The sequence below is a fragment of the Vicia villosa genome, unplaced genomic scaffold (genome assembly GCF_029867415.1).
Source record: "Vicia villosa cultivar HV-30 ecotype Madison, WI unplaced genomic scaffold, Vvil1.0 ctg.002564F_1_1, whole genome shotgun sequence".
Lineage (NCBI taxonomy): Eukaryota > Viridiplantae > Streptophyta > Magnoliopsida > Fabales > Fabaceae > Vicia > Vicia villosa.
In genome coordinates, this window is record NW_026705970.1 from 104,562 (window position 1) to 112,962 (window position 8,401).

The following is an 8,401-nucleotide window of genomic DNA, read 5'->3' on the forward strand; positions in this document are numbered from 1 at the left end:
TATATCATATTATTCATTCTCAATAATATTCATTACACTCTTATCTAGGAGTGTTTGTGCTTTCAGTTCTTTTCTTGAAGGTCATTGATCTCATGGTAATGTTGTCGTTGACTTAAGATCTAGCTTGATTTCTCTTTTGTCATGGCCTCTCAAAGATTGGATTTTTACTTTTTTTTTTCTATTGGTGGTTTATTTTCGATGGTTGCTTTTGTAGTTTTATTATTAAGAGTGTGATTAGTTGTGAAGAAAAAATGAAAAGAGAGCAATAAATATGAAAGAGTGTGACAAGAGAAAAGATCAGAAATAGAATATATTTAATGTATTGTTTTGAATTAAGAGAAAAAAGAGACAAATATAAGTGAAAATTGTACATGTTTTCTTAGAGCCACACATTCTTGCATTCACACATTCAATATGTTCTAAGCCTTGAGTTAAGATCAAATAATTAAAATTTAAGTTTAATATTTTTATTTTAAAACAAACTAATAATTATATTTACTAACTAAAAATATGTCGAATGCACGATTGCAGAAAACATTTGACTGTCCTTGAAGAGTGAAAGAAGTATCTTATTTGACTGTCCTTGAATAGTGAAATAAGTGTCTTGTTTGATATAATTATTTAAACTTTTTACCTTCGCCGATTTATTTTAACTTTAAAGAATAAACGTTTTCTTTATATTTTTAAAGATGAATTTTATAAATTCGTTTTTAAGAATTAATTTTGACATCTAATGACATAAACATATATTATTGAAGATCAAATTATAGTTGAAATCGTTATTTTTTAGAAATATTGTATTTCAAAAGGGATTTATGAAATACTATTTAAAATAGTTTTAAAATTAAGTAATTTTTAAAACTTTTGATATTTAAAAAAAATCTAACATAATAAAATATCTATATAATTATTCTAACTAAATTTTCATTTATCATTTTTTAAAACAAATTTACACAATTTTTTTAACACTACAAATTATTTTTAGAAAAAGACAAAATAAATGGACCCATAATATTACAGTTTAAAAAAATTTATAGCATGCCAGCTATCTCTCTCCTAACATGCCAGCTAGCTCTCCTTTTTGCTTCACATAATAAGAGTCTAAAGAATTAGCTTAAAAGCAGACCACATGAATAGATTTTCTGGATGTTTATGCTTAGCTTTTCCCCAACCCCCACTGAAGTGTTTTGAAGGTGTCGCCACATGGTTTAATATGATTAATTAATATATGAATTTATCTAGTTTAGTATTTTCAAACATAAAGTATTTTAAGAAGACATGGTGTGTGAAAGATAACGACTCTTCTCAATATTGAATGCATTAGTTATAGATTATTTAAGAAATATTTTGAAAAAAGAAAAGATTATTTTATTAAAATTTATTTAAGATTAAAAAAATCATTTATAAAAAAAATATTAACTTTAAAATTAAAAATTAATCTTAATAACTTTTTTTTTGGCATGACTTATAACGGTTTGCTAAAAACTCAATATTTTTTATAGTATTTAACGATTAGTTAAAATTATTATTTTTTTAATTGTGGAAGAGAAAATATTATATCAATAAAAGTGCTATTAGTAAATATTTTAAAATTATTTAGTTTTTTTAATTTAATATCATGAATTTAAATTTTTATTACTAAGAAACCTTCTCAATAAAAAATTAAAATTAATAAGAGATAGAGAAATTGTGCACCAAAATTTATATTAATTTGATGCATCCTCTTCACTTGTACCTAGTGGAGTCTTCAATGATATGTCATCTAAATTTTTTAAGTCTTCTACTAATAAAAGTTTACATGTGTCTTTTTGATATAACAAATAATTATAGACAAACTAAAAACTTAAAGCCTACTTTTGAGCAACACAAATCTAAATTTTAATTTTCATTTTACTGTAAATAACACACTAGCTTACAAATTCTTCAAGATCTTCGATATAAAATTAATCCATCTTCTCATAACTAAAGCACTACAATTTTTTTTTACAAAGATCTTCATTAAACCCTATAAAATTTTGTCTGTCGAAGTCTTTGTTCTTGTTGAATGAACTAGAAATTTCAAGGCCTTTTTGTCGCTACCGCGAAAAATGGATCAGAGTCGCCACTAATATATTTATCCCATCGCGGGAAAGGAATATCAAAAACCTAACTCGAAATAAGAACACGGTCTTTCAACCAGAGAACAGGGCACGGGAGTCGGTTACGCAAGGGGAAGGTGCTAGCACCCCTCACGCCCATCGTACTCGATGGTATCCACCTATGTTTGTTTCTATCTAAAGGGTGTATCTATCACTAATGCAATGCATGATTAAACCTAAAGTTTTTTAATAATTATTGTGCTCGCTAGAGTTGCCTCTATGCCTACGTATCCTCTTAAGAAGAATCAGAGCGCCGTAGTTCTGCTAAAGATTTTCTATGTTTTTTAGGATTTGTTGGTGTTTTTTAGTGAACAGTTACATCACACTCCGCCGCTCGACCTTTGGAGACTCACGCTGGGATTGGAGTGGAAGTAACATGCTCTTAAAAGCAAAAGAGAAAAGTATGTCGAGCGTTTCGAGTGAACCTTAATCAAGGAAGACTCAATCGACTCTTGGTTTGTGTTTTTTAAGTTTAGGAATCTCCACTCAAGTGATCCCCTTAAACAAGAGGGACAAGAGCTTCCATTCCATTCTATTACTTTTCACTGTTTATTAATGTTTTATGATGTTTTATGGATTTTCGTTTGTTATGCAAAAGGGGAACATCCATTTCTAACCTAATGCTAACATACAAATGGCCCTAAGGTCAAGGATAAGGGATCTCTACCTATGTTATCATGCATAGACTACAACCTAAGTTGTTCTATATGACTCATCTTAATGAAGATTGAGGTCACCACCCTAAGGGAACATGGCAAGCATATGGTAAGAGATAAGCAAAAGCAACAAGCAAGGTAGGTGACTTAATGAAGTCCCTAACCAAGTCTACTCCTAAGAGAGACTACACATAATGAATCCCAAGAGAGAACAATCCACAAAAGGTGGAGGAAGAACAAACAATCGTCGCCTCTTAAACTAACAACAATCAAAGTGTGAAAGAAGAGGCAAAGCATGAGAAAGAGGGAAGGAAGCCCTAGGGCAGTAGCAAACCAAAGAAATTAGTGTCCTAAATCAAACACAAAAGCATCATAACATCTCACAAAAATATCCACAAGGAGTTACTAAAGTATCGCATGAATCGTTACTTAACAACTAGCGAACAAACATCAATTAGTCAAAACAAAAAGTAAATGAACACATGGCCTAAGCTTGAGGTCAGTAGCATTACATTGTATTTATAGTTCTAATATCCTATGTTAATCCTTATGAATCAATTAAATTGAAACAACACAAAGTTCTAACAAAAACTAGACAAAACTAGGTCAAATTAACTAAACGATTTCAAATTGTGAATGAAGTTAGAAAAATGTGGACAAATGATGGAAGTCAGTAGATAATAACCTCTAATAGGTGTCTAAACTACCATAAAATCATGTCAAGAAGTCTCATACAAAATTATAGGTCATTTGCACAAGCTATGATACAATCGCTAACTAAAAACAAGTTATTTACATGCATGAAAGGAAATTCGAGCAAAGCACGAAAGTATGACTTAAAATTCAGAACTCAGGTCCTAAAACCTCTTAAATAAACCTAGGAATGTCCTCAAAAAGTAATAAAATCATTGCACAAGTGCATCATCATTTATGGGCAAAAACAAACAACAATCGTACATAAACGCGCAATAGTCGGATGCTAAAGGAACTAGCCTAAAAACCCTACCAAAATCTAGAATCAGAACTTGATCTTCAATATATGGCATCCTATATATCTCTACTGAATGCACAAAAAAGGGAATGGAAAAAATCAGTTTGCAAATTGTTCAATCAAGCCTAAACGCATAAGGTACCTAAACCGAAACAAAATCGACTACACTTTAGAAAATAGTCCATTAAAAATACCAAGATAAGTCCTAAAATTCTAAAGAAAATATTACAATTATCTAGACACATTAAGGAATCTAAAACATATTTTTTCACATTTTTTATTTGAAGGAAAACGGGTCAATGAGTCAAAAGTTATGGGAGAAACAATATCGAAAACAAAATCTAAGTCTGCCTAGAACTGGGGTGAACTAGCAATTAGCAATGAACTGAATCTATGTGTTAGCGCGTATGGGCCTATTGCAGGGGTGTGGAAAACGAAGGTATCAAGCCCAATGTGGTGTGGAGCGTGGCCCAATCTGCACTACAAACTCATTTTTTATTTCATTCAACAATTATTTCTTTTTAGCATATGCACATTATATTATTTATATCATGTGGTATTTTATTAACGTGACATGCCAAAGAAGTACACAAAATCAATTGGTCACCATGGGTTTAAGTCACAAAATGACAAAAAATCATTCCAGCCAATCAGAGTTTCACACGCAGTGTTCCAATCATTAAGCAAAAGGATATACAGCCCAAATAAATAGGAAAGAAAACCAATGATGGAGTGCCACGTGAGAAAAACGGAGAGAGAAGAGTCAAACACAATAGATGCCGGAGATTCCAACTCCGGTCGTCTTCCCCGGCGTAGCTCCACCACCGGAGACATCAAACTCGTCCAGAAATGCCTAAAGCTAACACCTTTCGACTCGTTTTTTCGTGAAGATTACGAATACAGCTTTAGTTTCCGTTGATTCTTCTTCTAGCAACCAAACTGTGAACATCTTTAAAACCCTAACTAGCAAGATCTTTATCAAAACTCAATCTGAGCACATCCTTAATCATCTACGCGTTCACAGATCCTAAATCTATGATTCAAATATGTAATCATACACCCTTCGAACACGTAGGTTCAAACTCAAGGATCAATCAAATTTAATCATGAAACAACGCAAGATCCTATGCTTTCAGATGCAACTATCCTTCACATTAATGCGATTATGCCAAGGGAGATTTACTAACTTACCTGCAACTGAGCTTTGAATGAAGAAACAAGAAGAACTCCACCACTAGAATCCAACTTGCATACGCTACTGATCTGAAGAGAACTTCAAATCCTGAGAAATAAACTCAGGATTTATGACTGGTCCACGAGCTTGATGATGCTACGATCCACTTCAAGAAGCCATGAGAGTTGCTACCCTTGGATGGATCCTTGAACATAAAGAGAGAAACGATGTTGATGATGCGACACCGTGGTGAATGTAGATGAAGGTCGAAGAAGTGAGAGAGAGTGATGAGATTTTGAAGAATGAGAAGTTTGTTATGGTAGTTATGAAATGGTGAGAGGTGAGGGAAGAGAGAAGAGTTTGGTTAGAGTGAGGAGAATGAGAAAAAAATGAAAGTGTGAAAGAGAAAGTGTGAGCGTGTGTCCCTCGAAAGAGTGAGGTGAGTGTTTATATATGAGTGTGTATGATGATTATGGTGTGGATGATGTAGCATAGAAAATCTTTTCTTTTGGAAATACTTAGTGAACAAGCATGGTTCACTTGTGGAAATTTTCTCTGCATGCTTTCTAATTCCCCGCTCCCTGCATGACTTATAATGGCAATATGGATGGTGAAACAATGTTGTGTGTGCTTGCTGTAGCCACACACTCTGCCTTGCCTCTTTTGACATATTTGAAATGCCAACTTCATTCTCATGTATCTATCTCCACACATGGTCAAACAGCATAAGAATGACACTATTGCAAAGAGGAAATGGAGCATCTCAAGAGTGGTGTTGGAATGATTGTAAGATGATGCATTCATCCCTTTCAAAAATAGCTTGGAAAGCATGATGTACCGCTGCATCCTACGTGTGCGCATATGGCTTGGCTAGAGCACGACTTTGGGGATCCATATCTTGCTCGATGGACATCCATTTGGGGCACCCCGTGGCTTGTTTGAAAGAGGACATAACAAAGAATGATTTAAGACCAAGCTTGTTCAAAATAGAGACCCGAGGAGGGGGAAAATTGGACCTGAAGTTAGCCCACCAGATGTTTGTGGAAATGTGGCGCGTATGACTTGGAATCCTACCCAGCCGGATGTGTGACATTAGTCTTACGAAACGGTGACTTTGGGGCCTTATAATTGTTTCAATATTTGTCCAAACAAGTTGGTTCCTGGCTTGTTATAGAGAGCACGTAGAGAAGATTAGAATGAGACCACGTTTGGGTTTGTAGCACATTTGTAGAGCTCAAGAATCAGCTTGACATTTGGCCCACCAAGTGTTTGATGAAACGCTTGCGTAATGCCCAGAATTTACCCAGCAGCATGACTTGAGTTAGTTTGGACCTTCCATTTTCTTAGCTTTATATCTTTTGATCCAAGCTTCTATTGAGAAATTATTCAACTACAAAGTTGTTCATCTCCATGAGATGAACAATTTTGATGTTGAACCTTTCCTGAAATAAAGCCTCTTGCCACGTGCAAAATAGACCTGAAACAGACTGGTCACCCAATTCCAAAAACTCCAAATTTTTCTAAGTGTGGAACTCTCTTTTAATGGGATTTCCAATCTTTCCAGCTTTGTATCTTTTCAACCATGATTCAAATGGAAAAACTCTGAACTACAAAGTTGTAGTGTGCCATGAGTTGAACAACTTTTATGTTGACCTTGTTTTGAGATTTTGCCATTATCCACATGTAAATCAGCCATGAAGTGAGCTAGTCAACCAATTCCAAATCCTCGAATATTTTTCTAAGTATTTTTTCCTTTCTATTTTTGGTAACTTCACATTTCAACTAACTTCCATTTTTGGTAACTTTGATAATTTTCTGATTTTATTTTATTTCTTCGATTTCTCTGACCGATTTTCCACCAAAAGTCAATATTTGACAGTTGACTTTGACTTTGACCAAAAAGTCAGCTTTTTCTTGATTTTTCTGATTCCATGTGAATTTCCCGATTAATTCGTTTCCGATCCAACCCTCAATCAGTTTTCAACCAACTAAGCTCCAGTGAATGATATTTCTTCAAGACAACCATATTTTCGCATCCACAATCATTTCCTGATTAAATCTTGACCAAAAAGTCAACAGGTTTGACTTTGGTCAAAACCCTAGTTTGAAGACCATGAATTTGAGGATTGCATCTCTTGATCAGAGCTTTGAATTGAAGAGGATAAGACTCTGATTTTAGGAGGACTTCAAGGGGAATGATGCCATACAATCAGACTTCAAATCTTCTCTTATTTTTTATCAGGAATTTCTTCTGCATGAGCTCCTTTCTTATCAATTCTGAATAGTAACCATGATATGGATGAATGTAATGGATGAATGGCCTAGATGAGGTATGCGCATGAATGTGAGGTGAAGGACAATTGGGGAATAAATAAGTGGGCAAATTTTGGGGTGCAACAGCTGCCCCTATTCAATCTTCTTGGACCTGAATGTATGAACGACACAAGTTCTGGACATGAGAGGTGTAAGTGGATTGAATACCCAAAAGTACCATGAAAATTTGCGCTCCGAGTAACAGATGGATGACATTTTTTCTTCGGCTGCCTACACTTAACAAGCTTCGGCAAATAACAGTATGATATTCCCGTAGGATTTCCTTAAAAGAAGGAAGAATTTGTGATGCCTATTTGCAATAGGCAAGTGCAAGAGATTGGTTTGCCATGACACTTTTTAGGGAGTATATGACAAACTTCCACAACTCGAGGGTTGGGACACTTATGACTCATAAGTCGGGAACTAACGACTCGGCGGTCGGGATTCACAACACGAGGGTTGAAAAACTGACGACTCGAGGGTCGGAAAGCAAAGAATTCTCAACACGAGGGTTGAAAAACTGACGACTCGAGGGTCGGAAAGCAAAGGATTCTCAACACGAGGGTTGAAAAACTGACGACTCGAGGGTCGGAAAACAAAGGATTCACAACACGAGGGTTGGAAAACTGACGACTCGAGGGTCAGAAAGCAAAGGATTCTCAACACGAGGGTTGAAAAACTGACGACTCGAGGGTCGAAAAGCAAAGGATTCTCAACACGAGGGTTGAAAAACTGACGACTCGAGGGTCGAAAAGCAAAGGATTCACAACACGAGGGTTGGAAAACTCACTGGATCAGAAAGGGGTATGCCGATAACCACCGGACTTGAACGGGGAGGACTAATCAACATTAGACCTGACCGAAGAATGCCCATAACCACGGGACTTGAAAAGGATGCCAATAATCATTGGACTTGACCGAAGAGGACCATCAGTGGCTAGGCTCTTTTGGGGATGTTATTAAACACTGGGTTTGCAAGGAAACATTGATGCTCGCGAATCATAAGAACTACATGGATCCCACGGGCCGAAAGGCGGGTGTAATTCTACAAGAGTGACAATCATTCGAATTGCCACACACCAAGTATGAATCGTCCAAACGATTGAACTTGACAAACGGGAAATAACCA